Source organism: Aedes aegypti, chromosome 3 (genome assembly GCF_002204515.2).
Source record: "Aedes aegypti strain LVP_AGWG chromosome 3, AaegL5.0 Primary Assembly, whole genome shotgun sequence".
In the NCBI taxonomy this organism is placed as follows: domain Eukaryota; kingdom Metazoa; phylum Arthropoda; class Insecta; order Diptera; family Culicidae; genus Aedes; species Aedes aegypti.
In genome coordinates, this window is record NC_035109.1 from 199,409,119 (window position 1) to 199,428,589 (window position 19,471).

At 36.4% G+C, this 19,471-nt stretch overlaps 1 protein-coding gene and 1 pseudogene across 2 annotated transcripts in view; both read right to left on the reverse strand.

The window, feature by feature from the left end:
• LOC5572998 (unconventional myosin-XVIIIa) overlaps positions 1–19,471 on the reverse strand; it is a 381,144-nt gene that overhangs the window by 349,127 nt on the left and 12,546 nt on the right. The gene's annotated exons all lie outside the window — the stretch shown is intronic.
• LOC5571434 lies at positions 9,208–10,714 on the reverse strand (annotated as a pseudogene).

The following is a 19,471-nucleotide window of genomic DNA, read 5'->3' on the forward strand; positions in this document are numbered from 1 at the left end:
ATTTGAGAATGAAGCACGATCAAAGCAAGCAAAGAAAAACATCCCATCTGTTGCGGTCCACGATCGTCATTGTATCGCAAGGTGTAACAAGTCTGATAAATGGAAGCAGCGAGCGAGAGCCCCAACGAGAGAGCGATGATAAAATCCATTTTTCTCGCTTGTTTACCGTTGGGGATAGGTGTTTTTCTTTACTGGCACGATAAACAATCCACGAACTTCCAATAACAACAGTGTCCCCCAGGCTTGGAGCATGTTTAGAGGGGTTTTATCATGCACTACTATCCCCCAATCTGATCAAACTTGTAGCAGTATACGATAAACAGTCTCTCATAATGTGCAGCATGTTATGATAGTTACAGAGAGCGATACGTGAGAGATTCTCTCAATTTTCTCAGGATTCAATCCCTATCAAGCACCCCCCTCATATTTATTTTTTGTTTTCCTCAGCGATTGGGCGATAAAACGAAACATTAAAATCCGGAAATTCAAATCAAAGTTTGATATTACCTGATATAAATTACAGATTGAAATATCAGGATTGCCTGACGAATAAAAGTTTGATATACCGTAGCGCTCAAAAGTAAAACAGTTTAAACAAACTTCCTTCCTGTTCAAGTTACTTAATTTTGGTATCCAGTTTATACGGGTTAAATTCAATTTGTAATATTTTGCTGCTGTTACCGTGAAACCCTAAGACAATTGAAATGTAGAAAAAAATGTAAAAATCATTGCTAGGATTGATAAAGTTAACATCAATGAGAAAGCGTTAAAAAATATTGTGTAATATATTGAACAGACATTTTGTTATATTAGAGGATTTTTCTTTAATTATTTGTGCCTTAGAAAAAGATTTTCGTGAATATGATCAACAAAATACCTTAATTAGTAATGGATTTTCGTCATTATTATCTAAATCCAAACCATTTAGCAAACAGTGGCCAGATAGAGAAGAATAACACTTGTAATATTTGAAATGTTTAGAAAATCTTAGCGATTTTTATACAAATTTTCATGTTTATTAACCCTCTCTTTCCCATAGTAGCTCCAGAGCTCCACTAGTTTTCGACGAACTGGAGACAACCCGAATTAGATGAATACTTAGTAATAGTTACTAGAATATGTTTATATACTCATCAGATTAATCCAAAAGTAAACTAACTGTTTCAATATTAAAACTATTGATAAACAATCAATTTACTATTGAAAAACAACCAAACACTTTTTTACCGAATTCGAAAAATTAAGACCATTTGCAACATTGTTTGTTCAAGTACTTTTGATAAAAACGCTTTTTTCGTAAAGAAATAGTCGATCAAAGTCGTGGGAAAAAGAGGGTTAATATTTCAACTAAAATATTCTTACACAACTCAAAATAAAACAATTAATAATTTATTAATAATTAATAATTCCATGAAATTACGACTGATTCAGTTTTCTGAATGATTGGACAATTTCGATGACACTTGAATTTGATGTCCTTTTTTATCCAGGCTTTTTCATCAAGAGCATTGATATATCAAAATAAATCGATAAGTTGATTGAGTGGAGATCTGCTGCAACATTTAAGGAATAATTCATCAACGTTGTTATTTGGCTGAAAGAGCATTTCGTATTTTTTGTAGAAATAAAGCTCCAACAAAAATATGAATAAAACTGAAGCGGTTGATTCTAAGTCTTGTTAACAAATGAAAAAACAATGTTTTCCATGTTGATAAAGCATCAACTTCTCATTAACTTATTAAACTTTGAATTTGTTTATTTATAAATAAATTGATTTAATATATAATAAACTTTATAAAATCTGTTTGTTTGAATTTATCGAGAAAATTTTAAATTTGTTGGAAAGTTTCTAATTTTATCATTGGAGCGATATTAAAACGAGCAGTGATAAAATCGAGAAACTACTGTACTGCGACACTTCCGTACTTTAGGTAGAATTAGCATATAAGTTATCCCTAAAGAAGTGTAATTTATTCAGACTTTTTATTATGGTCGAAGCCATTCCTCAACATTTTATCAATTATTGATCACATCTGTAGACTCGTTAAATTCAACGTAAACACATTTTTTTCTGATTTGGGACCAACTAATTTTTTTTCTGGCAAATCCTCATTAAAATTTCATACAATAATATCAATTTATTTCTGTATTCCTTTATTAAGAAAATAGGTACATTATTCTCTTGCCATCTGTCAAAAATTTAAGGTGTTTAACGTAAAATTATGATTCGGGGGACAATTAGGAAAGGTGCAAATATTAAAATTAAAAATAAAAGTTACATAGAATAACTTTTTTTCTCATTTTTGGTTCCTTTTTTATCCCCTTACCCCTCGTACCGTGCAAATGGTCTAGGACATAGAAGAACATTAATATTTGTATGTGCATATGAAAATTCCTTGAAGAAAATGTTGCCCGGAAGAAGTCTGTAATGTAAGTAATGTTGAGTGGCAGAAATTTCTGGAACAATTCCTTAAATAGTTGAAAAATATGTTCATGTAACTTGAGCCTTGAGCCTGAGCCTGATTGGCCGCCCGTGGATGCACTCCAGTATCGCCAGATCAGCTGCACTTACACAAGGAACCAACCGAATGACTGCTTGGGACTAACAGGCATCCTCAGTGTATAAGTGCTGGTGATCTTCTATTTTTAGGCAACAATGGCACCTGTCACGTCAGAATGCAGACCAATGAGGGGAAGGGGGAGGAATTGATGATGCATTGAACTGACTCCCAAATTACATGTTCTGGAGGAATTGTGAATAATTTTTTTGTGGAACACAAAGAAATATTTGGGGTAATTCCTTCATTCTTTGATAGTGCACTAAGTACACATGTTGAGTATGTTAGTATATTTCTTTTTTGATCGTTCAAATCGTGCTCAAGAACATAATAAACGCTATAAATACATATGGACAGGGATCTCATTTTACCTCAAAGAATTTCTGAGTGTTTCCTGTTATTCCACAATAAATTTATTCACAAGTTCCTTCACAACCTGTTCCAGTGGTTTCCCCAGGTTTTTTTTTTAATTTTTTTGGGCTTCTTGGACCCGATAGTAGGGTAAATGATGGCTTCGGCACCCTGAGGGTATTTTCGGCAGCACTAACTTATCGTCCTTGTTTCAATTTATCTACGGAACAAGAGTTAACTTCACTGTACTCAACATATTCCTTGAACTATAATCTTCCATGTAAATCACATCTTTCACAAAAATATTGTATAACATGGGTTTTATCGTTAAATGAAATAAATGCTTACGAAATTTTCGTCATTCGTGAGCTGCCGAAAAAAACAACACAAGAACAGCATACAAAAACTTACCACTTTAAAAAGTCCAATTTTCCGCTCCAATGCCGATTTTTTCACAACAGCTACGCACCGATCACTTATGCACTATTGAACTTTGTATTTGTGCATAAAGCACTCGCAAATACTTATTTTTTATGCTTTAAATCACAAATTAAAATTAATGCACTTTGATTTCCTCGGCAATCACTTTTTATTACGGGAACAGGTTGCCAGAAAACCATATTCAATTGCGGTGTATTTTTTATTCACGATTTAAATTCACAGAAAAAAACGAACATGACTAATTAATTTATTGGAATTAGGCAACAAAGCATGCATTGGTAACAATTGAACCTTTTAATACTTTCTTATTTGAAGATTGTAGTGCATAATCTTCAGTATACTGAGAAGCACATAAAATATACGTCTTTCAATAGTTGAACTATATTGGCAACACTCCTGTTGTTTTACAGGCAATCAGAGCATGATGTTTTTTTGTCAAGTCATAAGTGAATTGATTTGCAAAGGGCCAATTCTGATTTTCTCATACACTGAGAAAAATAGGAACGCAAATAAATTTTATTGGCAAAGTTTAGATTTTTCCGAATCCGAAAAATTCGTGGAACATCGCAATCGGTATTTTTTTTATGTTACCATTCATTCTCTCGATAATAACATGATGATAGAGCAGCAACCTTCACAGACCACAACCATATCGAGCCATTCAGCGGGTCAGTTCAATTCACGGTGAAATTATTTACCTTTCGAATTTAAAGAAGTTTGAAAACAAATGTGCAAGTACCGTCGTTGGGGGTGAGTTTTGGCAAAAAATGCGTAAGTCCTCATTTATTTTTCAACAAATTTCGCAATTTGACTTGATATGTTCGGCTAAATATGAGAATACATTGCAAATTCTGAACAAATAATTAAAATTTGATTATTTTCCTTTAAATTGGAGACGTAAAATTAGCCCAAATTCACCCCTTCGAGAGGAAGTGACATTGGTCCAAACAAACTTCACTCAGAAAATTGAACTATCGATAAACATAGGAAACCCTTATGAAGATTCGCCGCAAGAAAAAGGATTGAAATTCATAAATTTACGTTATAAAATCAAATTTGAAAACAAAAATATATTTTTACCATTATCACGTCTATCTTTTGATACTATGAGTAGTAATAGGGATACTATCACTTCTTGAAAAAAGATGGATACCTCTATCACACTATCTGCAAAATTTTATAGCTATCCCTATCTATCCTATCATTGATACAAAAACTGAAACCAAAATCTTGCGCATAATGGGAAAAAGCTAATAGAAATAACTCAAGGTATGTTCTCATGGATATTTTCGGAACGGGCACGACGAGGGAATAACGGAAATCGATGTCCGACGCCATTTTGAAATCTAAGATGGCGGCCTCCGGTTAAGGAAAACCGTTGAAAACTCATGCAATATGGGTATTTTCGAAACGGGTGCGATGAGAGGATGACGGAAATCGATGTCCGACGCCATTTTTAATCTAAGATGGTGACCTCCGGTTAAAGAAAATCGTTGAAAACTCATGCAATATGGGTATTTTAGGAACGGGCGCGATGAGGGGATGAAGGAAATCGATGTGCGACGCCATTTTGAAATCTAAGATGGCGGGCTCCGGTTTGGTAAAATCAGGTCCGTCACACTCGGGCTCAGATTCGGTACCACTTCTAGTACTGCATTTGGTCCGTCGGTAGTACAAAAGGTACCCAAGTTTGACAGATCGCAGTACACTTTTCACGGCATTCTAGATTACCTTATGAGCCATAAAATTTTGGGCAACTGCAAGGGACATGGAGGTCTTTAATTTGTCTTTGGTAAAATCATTAAAAACCGATGCAATATGAGTATTTTCAGAACGAGTACAATGAGGGGATGACGGAAATCGATATCCGACGCTATTTTGGAATCCAAGATGGCGGCCTCCGGTTAAGGAAAATCGTTGAAAACCCATGCAGTATGGGTTTTTTCGAAACGGGTGCGACGAGAGGATGACGGAATTCGATGTCCGATGCCATTTTGAAATCCAAGATGGCGGCCTCGAGTTAAGGAAAATTTTTGAAAACTCATGCAATATGGGTATTTTTAGAACTGGCGCGACGAGGGGATGACGGAAATCGATGTGCGACGCCATTTTGAAATCTAAGATGGAGGACTCCAGTTTGATAAAATCATTGAAACCCCATGTTCAGTGTTATATGATTTTACTATACCGGAGGCCGCCATCTAGGATTTCAAAATGGCGTCGCACATCGATTTCCGTCATCCCCTCGTCGCGCCCGTTCCGAAAATACCCATATCGCATGGGTTTTGAACAATTTTCCTTGACCAGAGGCCGCCATCTTGGATTTTAAAATGGCGTCGGATATCGATGTTCGTCATCCCCTTGTTGTGCTCGTTCCGAAAATACCTATATTGCATGGGTTTTCAGCAATTTTCCTTGACCGGATGCCGCCATCTTTGATTTCATAGCGTCGAACATCGATTTTCGTCATTCCCTCGTCGCGCCCGTTCTGAAAATACCCATACTGCATGGGTTTCCAACAATTCTTACACTCCTGAAGCCGCCACTTTGGATTGCTATATATGGAATTTAGTTAATTTTCTATATCCATCGTCCAACAATTTTTATTCTATAATATTATCAATTGATAAAGACAGACCCTCTATCATTGTTATTTGAGAGGTGTTGTACTGATAGTATCATCATCATCATGAGAATTTTTTGGGATAGGGATACTATCACTCTATCGTCTATCTCTGATAGAAACCATTCTCTCAGTGATACTATCAGGATAGTTTTGATGCCTGAACCTGGAATCGAACCTAGATCCTTGCGATCGATAGGCTCGTGCGCACTCCCCTCGTCTATCGACGCTTTGATGTGGGGTGATGCTAAAACGATACATAAAGCTTTCGTATTGCAATAATCGTTCCATCTTTCTTAAGGCAAGATGTATGAATTTCTATAGCCCAGATCGCCGCGTGTAGAATTGATACGCAATAAGAACAAATCAAGAGAATCGTGTTCGACCATTCCCCTCTCCGCAAGGGTCTTTGTATGAAAAAATAAATTTTGTGTTTGAGCCTACTCCCCCTCCCCCTAGAGCGTTACGTAATTTGTGGACGGTGCCTTAGTCTGCACAAATTTAGTGGCGTTGTGTATTCAATATGACTCCCAGCTATTCTATTTATAACTGCAGTTGCATGCAATGCTGTTCTCAGTGTAGTCTGTTTTTTCTGCATTGGCCCTTTCAACGGGTAGAATATAATGAGTGACGTTTAAATTCAGGCATTGTCAACAAATACGAAAAGTTACCAATACATAACCTAGTTTTTGTTAAGTTTTGGATTGCCGAAGTGAACATTTTTGTTGCCGACAATAGTAAATGCATTGCCGATAAAAGAACAAGTGCCTCGTGACTTTGGTGAGGGGAAATAGATGATTTAGAGAACAAAATAGTGTTTTGTGCATAATAATTACTAAATAAAGAGTGCTCAAGTGCAGTTCAGGTGTATCCTGCTAATTGTTGTGCTTCATTGTTCTGTATAATTGTGTTCTTCAAAGTTCAGCTGCTTAGGCTGCCGACAATACGTAAGTTCCCCTAATATATAATTATAGCTTCAGAAAAAATGGCTATTTTGCACAAATAGCAAATACTTAAAAACATAACTGCTATAATTTTTCCAGGCGTTTCCTGGGGACGGACCTGGTGTAGTGGTTAGAACACTCGCCTCTCACGCCGAGGACCTGGGATCGAATCCCATCCCCGACATAGTTACTTATGACGTAAAAAGTTATAGTGACGACTTCCTTCGGAAGGGAAGTAAAGCCGTTGGTCCCGAGATGAACTAGCCCACACGCAAAAAAATTGTGCGGTAAGAACTACTATTTTAGGGGGTTAACTTAAGCGCTCGCACCGGCAATTTTCAGCAGACCAGAAACGCGCTTGATTTTACCATGTTTGTAGTCGAAATCAGATTGTTGTAAATTATTTCTGTCGAATGTACCAGTTATATGGTGGGATGTACCGTAAACATAGTAAATTGGTCTAAAATTCCATGGTAGTTTCAAGAATGGGCGTAGTCAGCTACAATAGTAATTATTACCATAGAATTTTTTCCCGTGCAGGGCTAAAAATCTCGTTAATAAAGTCAAACCAACCAACCATCAAACCAACCAGGCGTTTCCTCTAAAACTTTCCAGAAATTTGGCTAAATAAACATCATATATTTATCTATTTATTATGTATGATTATAGAAACTTCTTTATAAATTCATTAAAAAGAAATACCGCGATGCTACCATATTTCGCGCACGCTCCTAATTTCGCTCACTGCCATTTTATCCATATTAGTTAATACATATTGGATTGTATAATTGCAAGTAGTATAATCATGACTGAAGTAGAATTATTTAAAATACTAGCCAACAAAAATGTCTATTGCAAACCATGTTTTAAATGACAGTGAGCGAAGTTAGGAGCGCGCGCGAAATATGGGTACTTTATGGTACATAAACTTTTCCAGATTTTTTTCTTGGTATTTCGCAAAAAAAACTTCAAGTATCTCTGCAATACAGTCAACTCTCCATAACTCCACCATAACCGACCATTGAATTAGGGAGGTATCGAGTTACAGTACACAAAATCAATGCAAATGCGATCCAAGGGACCATCGAGTTAGCCATGAAAACCAACTTTTACTATGGTTCTCTAACTCGATATCGAGTTACGGAATATCGAGTAAGGGAGAGTTAACTGTAATTCTTCTAATTCTTTTAACGAGCTTTAAACACTTGAAAAGTGTGTGGAATATTCCTTACTGAGTTTTCTGAATTATGATTCTCCGAGTCACTGGAAGATATACCTGATCGATCCAGGGAGAATTCGACAAATGAGAAATTTCAGGATTGATGCTGGAAGAATTGACTGAAAAAAAAACTCTTGGTTAATTTATGTAGTTTAAAAAAACTCCCGAATTATTGAACGAATTTTCATGTGTACCTAAAGTAAACCCTGGAATGTATTATTGAAGAATCATTATTCATCAGAATGATGACCATTCATTTGCGTGTGACCTGTACAGTCAGATTTCGTTATAATTTTCAAAACACAGCAACATTGCTTTCCTTAAAAAAAAAACTATTATAAAACCCCAATGCATAGGGTAAGGAGAGGCAAGATGGGTCACCTAAGGAAAGGACCCCCTTATCTTCCCATACAAAAAGAATTGACTTTCTTTTTCTGAAACATTTCACACACTTATGAGCTATGATAGGTGAATGAAAAGTATGCTTGAACGATTTTTTAGAACTCAGAAGCAAAATGGGTTAACCTTAGCTAAATTCAATTTTTCTCTGAACAAATATGCAATACTCATACTTTTTTTATGCTCTCCTAATTTTTACATACCTATTGATTAAACAAGAACAACAAATTAACTAAAAGATTATTTATTTCGAAATCCTGACTTTTTATCATGATGAACATATATCATTTATAAAATATGTGTTTGATTCAAAAGCAATATCCTATGCATTTTCATAACGACGTGTAACTTCCACCTTTCTTAAGCGAAGTATGTTACAAAATAGTCTTCCAGCAGAAAATAGAAAATTTTAAAAATTTGGCTTCAAAAGTCAAGATGATCTACTTGCCCCTTTTCCAATAATAAGTCGATTGTATCTAATGTTTCGCTTAAGGCACTTAAGATTTTACACCATTAAGCTACGTATGCTGTTCAGCTCAAGAAAAGTAAAAATTTCTGCGGAAAGAAATGGTCAAGAAATTTTCTACAGTGAGCCCCATTGGAATTGACATTTCCTTTACTGCGTACTGCGATCAAATAAAAATGCTTTTCTTGAGCATTTCTTGCAAGAAATTTCCTATGGATCGAGATAGGCGATTACTTTTCTGTTGAAAGTGCATACTTCCCATAATGTTTTACAAGTAACAAACGTAAAAAATAAAACGAGCAGGTGTCTCTCAAGTAGCTAAACGTTAGTCATTTAATTAAATCATTCGTGTCACCAAAATATAACTTCTGCTTCAAAATCATATTAACCTACCTTGCCCCGTGACCCATCTTGCCCCTTCGTACCCTACAAACTGAGTTTAATGGATGTATAGACTCAGAGCAGTTTATTCATCTGTACATGCAAATTTCATAATCAATAATTTTATTTTTACTTTCTTTTTGGAGATCGCTCCTACCTGCACTGCACTCGACGTAGTGGTCTTCTTGCGCCATCCATCGCTTGGGGTGTTGAGCTTGAACGGCCACAGGAAGTGGTTGCCCTTGCGGAATGGAAGTCCGGAGGTGTAGATCTGATACGCCAGATCCACGACGCATTGCATCTTATAGGGGTAGCCGGTGCCCAATTTACACTGATACACAAAGTTGTCGGTGCTCGGAATGCAGCTTTTTCGGTGCTTGTCAAATCCGCGCTTTTTGATCAGGTAGCGAACCGATTTCAGCGTCGGGTTCCCATAGCTGAAGTGATGTACCGCTCGGCAATGCGCATCTTGGTGGCTTTGTTCAACTTGATGAATGTGGCGTTGTTGATCTGTCGCAGTCGGAACAACTGCAGCTCTTTGCAAATCTTGGGGGTGACTTTATCGATGCCACGAGCACGTATGAAGAAAGCAGCATTCGGCTTGGCTGGAATGCATATGTTGATGTGGTTCTCGCCCATTTCATGGCCCATGCGCAGGCCGCACGAAATAGTTATTGTCGTCAAAGGACCAGCGACCAGATGACGACGCTTTTCAAGTTGTTGGAACGGCTGATTGGCTTGAATTTGGATAAACACCTTCAGCCGAAATATCACTGTTCAGTATTTATCGAATGTTAATAGTGTATATTATTAGTTATACTAACCTTTTAACTGAGAAATATTGTCGGAAATATTGGGAACAGCTTGAATCTCCGACGCAAAAAAACTCTTTCTGTTTTGTTTTGATTTTTTTCCTTTTGACGTTTGTTTTTTAATGGCTACACTAGTGTGCGTGTGATCAAAATTAAGCACGTAGCCACATTTTTGTTAATCTCGGATTTTCTTTAGTATGCCAAAATCGGCGTACTAAAATTAATACCGGGATTAAAATCGAGGATAATATCGATTGGTGCTTAGCAAAATCGAGGATAATACTTGATTGGCGTATTAACCTCGATGGAGCTTATCACCATAAATGAAACAAATGCATCCGAAATTATCGTCATTCGTGAGCTGCCGAATAAAACAACACAAGAACAGCTTAAGAAAAACTCACCACTTTGAAAGGTCCAATTTTCCGCTCCAATGCCGATTTTTTAACAACAGCTACGCACCGATCACTTATGCACTATTGAACTTTTGATTTGTATATAAAGCACTCGAAAATACTTAATGTTTAAGCTTTAAATCGCAAATTAAAATTAATGCACTTTGATTTCCTCGGCAATCACTTTTTATTACGGGAACAAGTTGCCAGAAAACCATATTCAATTGCGGTGTATTTATTATTCACGATTCAAATTCACAGAAAAAAAACGAACATGACTAATTAATTTATTGAAATTAGGCAACAAAGCATGCATGGGTAACAATTGAGCCTTTTAATACTTTTTTTTTTAAAGATTGTAATGCATAATCTTCAATATACTGAGAAACTCATAAAATATACGTCTTTCAATAGTTGAACTATTTTGGCAACACTCCTGTTGTTCTACAGGCAATCAGAGCATGATGTTTTTGTGTCAAGTCATAAGTGAATTGATTTGCAAAGGGCCTATTCTGATTTGCTCATACACTGAAAATAATAGGAACGCAAATAAATTTTACGGGCAAAGTTTGGATTTTGATTCGAATCCGAAAAAATCGTGGAACATCGCAATCGGTATTTTTTTAATGTTACCATTCATTCTCTCGGTAATAGCTTGATGATAGAGCGTTCAAGAGCAGCAATCTTTACAAACGACAACCATATCGAGCCATTCGCGTGTTAGCGAATAGTTCTATTCACGGTGAAATTATTTACCTTTCGAATTTAAAGAAATTTGAAAACAAATGTGCAAGTACCGTCGTTGGGGGTGAAATTTGGCCAAAAATGCGTAAGTCCTCATTTATTTTTGAACAAATTTCGCAATTTGACTTAATGTCTTCTTCTTTCTGGCGTGACGTCCCAACGGGGACAGAGCCTCCTTCTCAGCATAGTGTTCTTATGAGCACTTCCACAGTTATTAACTGAGAGCTTACTATGTCAATGACCATTTTTGCATGTGTATGTGTAACAGGTACGAAGATACTCTATGCACTGGGAAGTCGAGAAAATTTCCAACCCGAAAAGATCCCCGACCGATGGGATTCGAACCCACGACCCTCAGCTTGGTCTTGCTGGATAGCTGCGCGTTTACCGCTACGGCTATCTGGGCCCCAAATTGACTTGACGTGTTTGACTAAATAAAAAAAAAATAATATGTATTCTCATTGCAAATTCTGAACAAAAAATTGAAATTTGATTATTTTCTTTTAAATTGGAGACGTTAAATTTGCCCAAATTAAACATAGGAAACCCTTATGAAAATTCGCCACAAGAAAAAGGATTGAAATTCATAAATTTACGTTATAAAACTAAATTTGAAAACAAAAATATATTTCACGGCAAACTCAGGCTTCAAAATTATCAGATAGACGATGATACTATCATCTATCTATCAGATGATATTATCACTTCTTGTCTATCCTGATAGTATCACTGATAGAATGGTTTCTATCAGAGATAGAAGATAAAGTCCCAAAAAAATTCTCATGATGATACTATCAGTACAACATCTCTCAAATAACAATGATAGAGGTGCTATCTTTATCAATTGATAATATTATACAATAAAAATTGTTGGACAATGGTTATAGAAAATTAACTAAATTCTATATTTAGCAATCCAAGGTGGCGGCTTCAGGTGTGTAAGAATTGTTGAAAACCCATGCAATATGGGTATTTTCGGAACGGCCACGATAAGGATATGACGAAAATCGATATCCGACGCCATTTTGAAATTCAAGATGGTGGCTTCCGGATTAGTAAAATAATTGAAAACCCATGCAAAATCGGCATTTTCGGAACGGGCGCGACGAGAGGATGACGAAAATCGATGTTCAACGCCATTTTGAAATCCAAGATGGCGGCATCTGGCCAAGGAAAATTATTGACAACCCATGTAATATGGGTATTTTCGGAACGGGCACGACGAGGGGATGACGAACATCGATATCCGACGCCATTTTGAAATCCAAGATGGCGGCCTCCGGTTTGGTAGAATCATTGAAAACCAATGCAATATGGGTATTTTCGAAACGGGCGCGACGAGGGGAAGACGAAAATCGATGTTCGACGCTATTTTGAAATCCAAGATGGCGACCTCTGGATTAGTAAAATCATTGAAAATCCATGCAATATGGGCATTTCCGGAACGGGCGCGACAAGGAAATGACGGAAATCGATGTCCGACGCCATTTGGAAATCCAAGATGGCAGCCTCTGGTCTTCGGGATGCTATTCTACTCACAAAGTTATCAATAGACGGAAACTAAATTATTACGAGAACAATCGGCTATCAGAAAAAAAATGGTTGAAAAAACTGGGCTGAGGATCACTGACGTAACTCAATATAACATGAACAAAAACATGATTTATGAATGATTTATGATTTCCGTCATCCCCTCATGGTGCCCGTTCCGGAAATACCCATATTGAATGGGTTTCAATGATTTTACCAAACCGGAGGCCTTCATCTTGGATTTCAATATGGCATCGGACATCGATTTCTGTCATTCTCTCGTCGCACCCGTTTCGAAAATACCCATATTGCAGAGCTTTTCAACGATTTTCCTTAACCGGAGGCCGCCATCTTGATTTTCAAAATGGCGTCGCACATCGATTTCCGTCATCCCGTCGTCGCGCCCGTTTTGAAAATACCCATATTGCATGGGTTTTCAATGATTTTACCAAACCGGAGGCCGCCATCTTGGATTTCAAAATGGCTTCGGACATCGATTGCCGTCATTCCCTCGTCGTGCCCGTTCCGAAAATATTCATAAGAACATACCTTGAGTTATTTTATTGACTATTTCCCATTATGCGCAAGATATTGTAATGTTCAGCTTTTCGGTAGTAGTTAAACTTCCACTCGGCTGGTTAGCCGAAAACTACGATTCATAATTAAAAACAAGTACCGTAAAATCGGGTGTAATTGATCAGAAGGGTGAAATTGATCATCGTATCACACGATTTTATTTATTCGTAATGGAGCATAAATATCAATGTAAGCTGCAGTAAATGAATGTTGTTTGTCGTAACTATTGTCAAATTGTGTGTTGTGAAGTTTTTTGCGATGAAGAATGTTTATTACTATGAAAATAATGTAAAATTTTAAAATCATGTACGGTGCAGTATTGACAAACACCTAGAAACTTCTATTTCTAAGCAAGGATTTGAACATGGTATAAACCTGAAAGTTTGTGAGGATGTTTAAGATACATCCACAAACCAGATATCATCACCAAAACTCGTACCAATTAGTTCAAATGGTTGAAATAATTGAATTTCTGTTAGATATCATTGAATTCCTTAGAAAATTGCATACATTTAAGCGTTTTCCGCAAAATTCTGTTAATTTAACTATTCTTTATTTATTTAAATATTGCATTGTTAAGAATTTGGCAAGCATATTCGGATTCAGGGAGCTCAATTTTATCATGTAGAGTTATTTTGAAAACAAACAATAATGTCATTGACAAGTGATCAATTTCACCTCGAAATGAGATCCCCTGATTTTTTATTTTAGAGATATTTGTTAACACTAAAATGACATTTGTTAGAAAATTTCGGTTAATAAGTCGATGAGGCTTACCTTCGTACTTGTTTTCCTGCATTTAGTTGTTTGGCATTCTTAACATTTTAGAAAAACCGTGAAAAATATCAAACCGTGTGTTGAATATCAACAGCTTGTTCTTAAGCCAAATTTTTTAATTTTCTATTAATAAGGGGATAGAGACATTTTACATATTTATTACATTTGGCTTGAATGCCCTCAATGTGATTTTTGAAAGTTAAATTCTTATCTAACATGAGCCCTAGATACTTAACTTTATCTGACCAATTTATTGGAACCCCTCTCATCGTGATAACATGTCTACTTGAAGGCTTCAAGTAAAGAGTTTTTGGTTTATGTGGGAATATTATTAGTTGAGTTTTGGAAACAGATGTCAGATAGGAATAACCCCATTGTTAAAAAGTTGAACCCCTGTGGTGTTTTTGTCGACTAAGCGAACGTCAAACATGATCTCAAGTGTCAAGGTTCATTTATGGATCCAATTTTTAAATTAAAGTTTTAATATGATATATACGTTATTTGAGCGGGAAAAAATGCTAAAGTAGTTGCAGTATCATGCTCTTTCGTGGACCTATTGCGAAAAAGCTCAAAAACTTGCTATGCTACATAAACAGTACTTTTCAGTGCTAAAATTAAAAATGGCACTTTTCAGTGCTACTAAAACAGTACTTTTCAGTACTATTTTTTTCTACTATTGATCCCTTTACGATCCTTGTTTGGACCCGTGCCTTCGATTTTTCGTTGGACCCGTTGGCGAAAGCTAGCGGTGGTAATCCTTCTTGGACACCGTCTTGGGAAAAAAACCTCTCGAAGGTCACGTCTTTCTCGTTTATTAACTAAACATGGTATCAACAACAAACAAAAGGAAGGGTGAATCTCTGAATTCACTACTTCCTTCCAAAAAAAGTGGGTTTTAAAACTGTCACTACACGTGGCAAGAATGGAAGAAAGGACGCTTCCCCGGAATGCGAAGTTTCTTCCAAGGGTGAAATGAATAATTGTATCGAAATGAGCAATCAACTCGATGCTCTAGACAAATTTTCCGAACACCAAATCGAAGCAGCCTCTAGCCCAGGCTCTTTGATTCAAGTGAGGAAGCAAAGAGTGCCGCCTATCGTGATCAGTTGTTCTGAATTTGAGGGATTTAGGCAGGAGATCTTGAACTCCATTAGGGGAATCAAGGTTTCCTTCCAAATCGCAAAGAAAGGAGACTGTCGCGTTTCGACGGAAACTCTTAAAGATCGCGAACTTCTTCTCAAACATCTTGAAGAGAAGAAGCACAAATTTTTTACTGATGACGACAAAACTGAACGTTTGTTCAAAGTCGTCTTGAAAGGTCTCTCAAGTGACTATAAGTCACCTGAAGAGATCAAAAATCGAATAAATGATTTACTTGGATTTTCCCCAGTTCAAGTAATCATTATGAAAAAGAGAACCCAATCTGGCATTGTTCGGAAAGGGCTTTCTCAAGAATATTATTTAGTTCACTTTAACAAAAAAGAACTAAATAATATTAAAGCTTTAGGAAAAGCAAAACTTATGTTCGATGTCCGTGTGACGTGGGAACATTTCCAGAAACCTGGAGGAAATTACCAGAACCCACCTCAGTGCCGTCGGTGCCAAAAGTAGTGTCATGGTACAAAAAATTGTCGCATGTATGCTAAATGCATGATTTGCGGAGGTTCTTCTCACGCCAAGGACGTCTGTCCAGTGAAGGAAGATACCGATAAGTTCTTATGCGCCAATTGCAAGGGAAATCATAAGTCCAATTTTTGGGCTTGCCCTTCGCGCAATAGATTCATTGAGGCTTGTGCCAGGCAGATGAAAGAGAATATCCGTTACGATAACGGTCGTTTCCGGAATTTGCCTGGTAGAGCATCGAACAATGCTCATTTTTCAGTTAACGATCGCTTGATTAGGAATCATACCCATCAGGAAGATCATAATCATGCTCATTCGCAAACTAATTTTAATCCGTCGGGTAGCCGTTCGAATCTTTCAATTTCGAATGTATCTACCCACGGTAAATCCTTTGCCGATATCGTAGCAGGTAATTTGAACTCCTCCCCTATTCTTACTATGAGTAATCATTCTACTTATTTCAAATCAAATGGAAAAACCCCTACCGCCACAAGTAACTCCTATTCCGCTTCTTCGTCTACCGAAAATTCTAATGGGAAATCATCAGATAATGTACCCACTTCAAGTGACATGTCTGCCTCTGATTTTAATTTTCTAACTGAACAATTGAATCTAATGATTGATGCAATGTTCAAAGCCACCACTATGACTGAAGCAGTCCAAGTTGGTGTAAAATTTACAAATCAAATTGTTATTGGATTACGTTTTTCTAATGGATCCAAATAATAATTTAAATATTTTAAATTGGAATGCTCGTTCTCTGAATGGTAAAGAATGGTAAAGAGGACGAGCTGTTCAATTTTCTTACAGTTGATAACGTGCATATAGCAGTTATTACCGAAACGTATTTAAATCCTGGATCTAAACTCAAAAGAGATCCTAACTTTTTTGTTTATCGTAATGATCGACTTGATGGGGCATGTGGGGGAGTTGCAATCATCATTGATAGGCGTCATTTGAAACTAACGTTTTTGAAACTTTAGGTGTTTCTGTTGAAACACAGTTTGGTAAATATACTTTCATAGCTGCCTATTTGCCTTTTCAATGCTCTGAACAGCAAGTTAATTTGCTCCAAACTGACTTGCGAAAATTGACTCGCAATAAGTCAAAAAATTTTGTCATTGGTGACTTTAATGCTAAACATCGGTCATGGAATAATTCTCAAAGTAATTCCAACGGCAGAATTGTATTTGATGAGTGCTCTTCAGGATATTTCTCAATTCAATACCCTGATAGCCCTACATGTTTTTCCTCCTCTAGAAATCCATCTACGATTGACTTGGTCTTAACCGACTCTAGTCATCTTTGTAGCCAATTAGTTACTCATGCTGATTTTGATTCTGATCATGTCCCTGTTACATTTAAAATATCCCATGAAGCGATTCTCAATCCTATCAGCTCGACTTTCAATTATTTTCGAGCCGACTGGAATATATATGAAACGTATATTGACTCTAATCTCAATGTTAACATTTCATTACAAACTAAACTTGATATTGATAATGCTCTTGCAGGGTGGCCACCGAACCGGGAAAAACGGGAAAAGCGGGAAAAAGACGGGAATTTAAATCCACCGGGAAAAAAGACGGGAAAAACCGGAAATTTAAGAAGATCACCGGGAAAATCGTTTTGAACGAACATCTTCAAGCTGTAATCTACAATCCAACATTAATGATTTAATTTCTACTATGCTACACCATATTTCTTAAACATGTTTCACTCTTTTCGTAGCAATGTTTCGTAATACGTTTGGGAATTTTTGTTCTCGCACTGTCAAGGCTAATATTTTTTAAACATTTCTCTAACTTTTTTCACTCAACGTTTTGAATCAAAGTTTAATTACTAATTACAGGTTGGAAGAGTGCTATTCTGAAATTGCTGAATATAATAACTAATCTCAAAAACAAGCCTTCATATATAAAAGCTCTGACAAAGCTTTGAATAAGGGCTCATTTACGATTTTAATAACGATCAAGCTGTTACAGCTCATATAAAATGTGTAGAATATCCATACAAAAAGTATTACGAGAGGGTGAGTGGATGTCAAAAGTGATAATTTCGGAGTTTTTAAAATTGTGAGTGAGTTCTAATTAAGTTCTTCTACATGTTTGGCCTTATTTCATCTATACCTTGAACTTATTGCTTTATAAAACTCTTTATTTTTATAAAGAGAATTCAAGAATTGAAATAATTTCAATTACGGTAAAAAACTACTTGGGCATCTTGATGATTTAGGTACATAGGTATTTTTGTCGGCCAAATTATCTGACATTCAGCATAAAGATGCACTTAAGATGATTATAAACCAAAGCCAAACCTCGAAATTTCAAGAGCACAAGCAACAAGAGAACCGAACAGAGCTCAGAGCTGAAATTTTGATCGTTTTATCATCACCAGAATGTATCCAATCCTTCAAATTTTCAACGCGAATGGTTGTTAGGTTCTCTAGATCTTAAAACTTGAACTTGAAAATTCGAAGCTCAGCTTAAAGGGCATATTATTGGTAAATTTGATTCAAATAGCATTCAAATTGAACTCATGGCGTGTCGAGAGTAGTATCTGTTTTATTAGCACAATTAACCATCTCTTTCCAATGATAGATAGGTCCAGAGCCCATTGATTTTCGACGAACGCGAGACAAATCGATTCAGATGAATACTATAATGTGCCATAGTTTTCAGAATAAGATTCTATATAGATTAGAACAATCGAATAGTCAACGTATTGTTCCAATAGTGAAACTATTGATAAACAGTCAAATCAAAAATAGAAAAAAAAAACTCAACATTTTTAAGGTGAAGATGATTCGAAGTCAAACCTCAAATTTTGAAAAGCACGGATCAGGAGAACCAAACATCCGTTTAAGCTGAAAATTTAATCGATTGGTCACTTGCTGGTGGTGACCAATCGATTAAGTTTTCAGCTTAAACGGGTGTTCGGTTCTCCAGATCCGTGCTTTTGAAAATTTGAGGTTTGGCTTCGATTCATCTTCACCTTAAACCGATATCAAAAAAATGTTGCAGTTTTTTTTTTCATAGAAACGATTTTTGATATAGAAAAAGTCAAGTAAAGTCGTTGGCAAGAATGGATTAAAAACCGGGAAAATTATGTAAAATAAACCGGGAATACCGGGAAGAAAGCGAGAATTTCAAAATCGAAATTTGGTGGCCACCCTGTCTTGAAACTTTAACAAATTCCATTGTTGAAGCCAGGAGCATCGCAATTCCAAAATGTGAAGTAAAACTTGAATCCGTGATTATAGACAATGATCTTAAACGCTTGATCCGCCTTAAAAACGTGAGGAGAAGGCAATTTCAACGCACTCGTGATCCTGTTATGAAAATTATATGGCAGGATTTGCAGAAAGAAATCAAGAAACGTTTTGCTCAATTAAGTAACAAAAATTTTGAAAATAAGATTTCTCAATTGGACCCTGGCTCTTAGCCCTTTTGGAAATTATCTAAAATCTTGAAAAAACCTCAGAAGCCAATACCGGCATTGAAAGAGGAAAACAAATCTCGCGTTGAGTATCATACAGGCGTATCTGCAGTGATCGATTTCTCTTCGTCGATTTTCTCTTTCGATAGTACATGAATTTCAATCGATTTTGGTAACATTTTACGATGCAACAT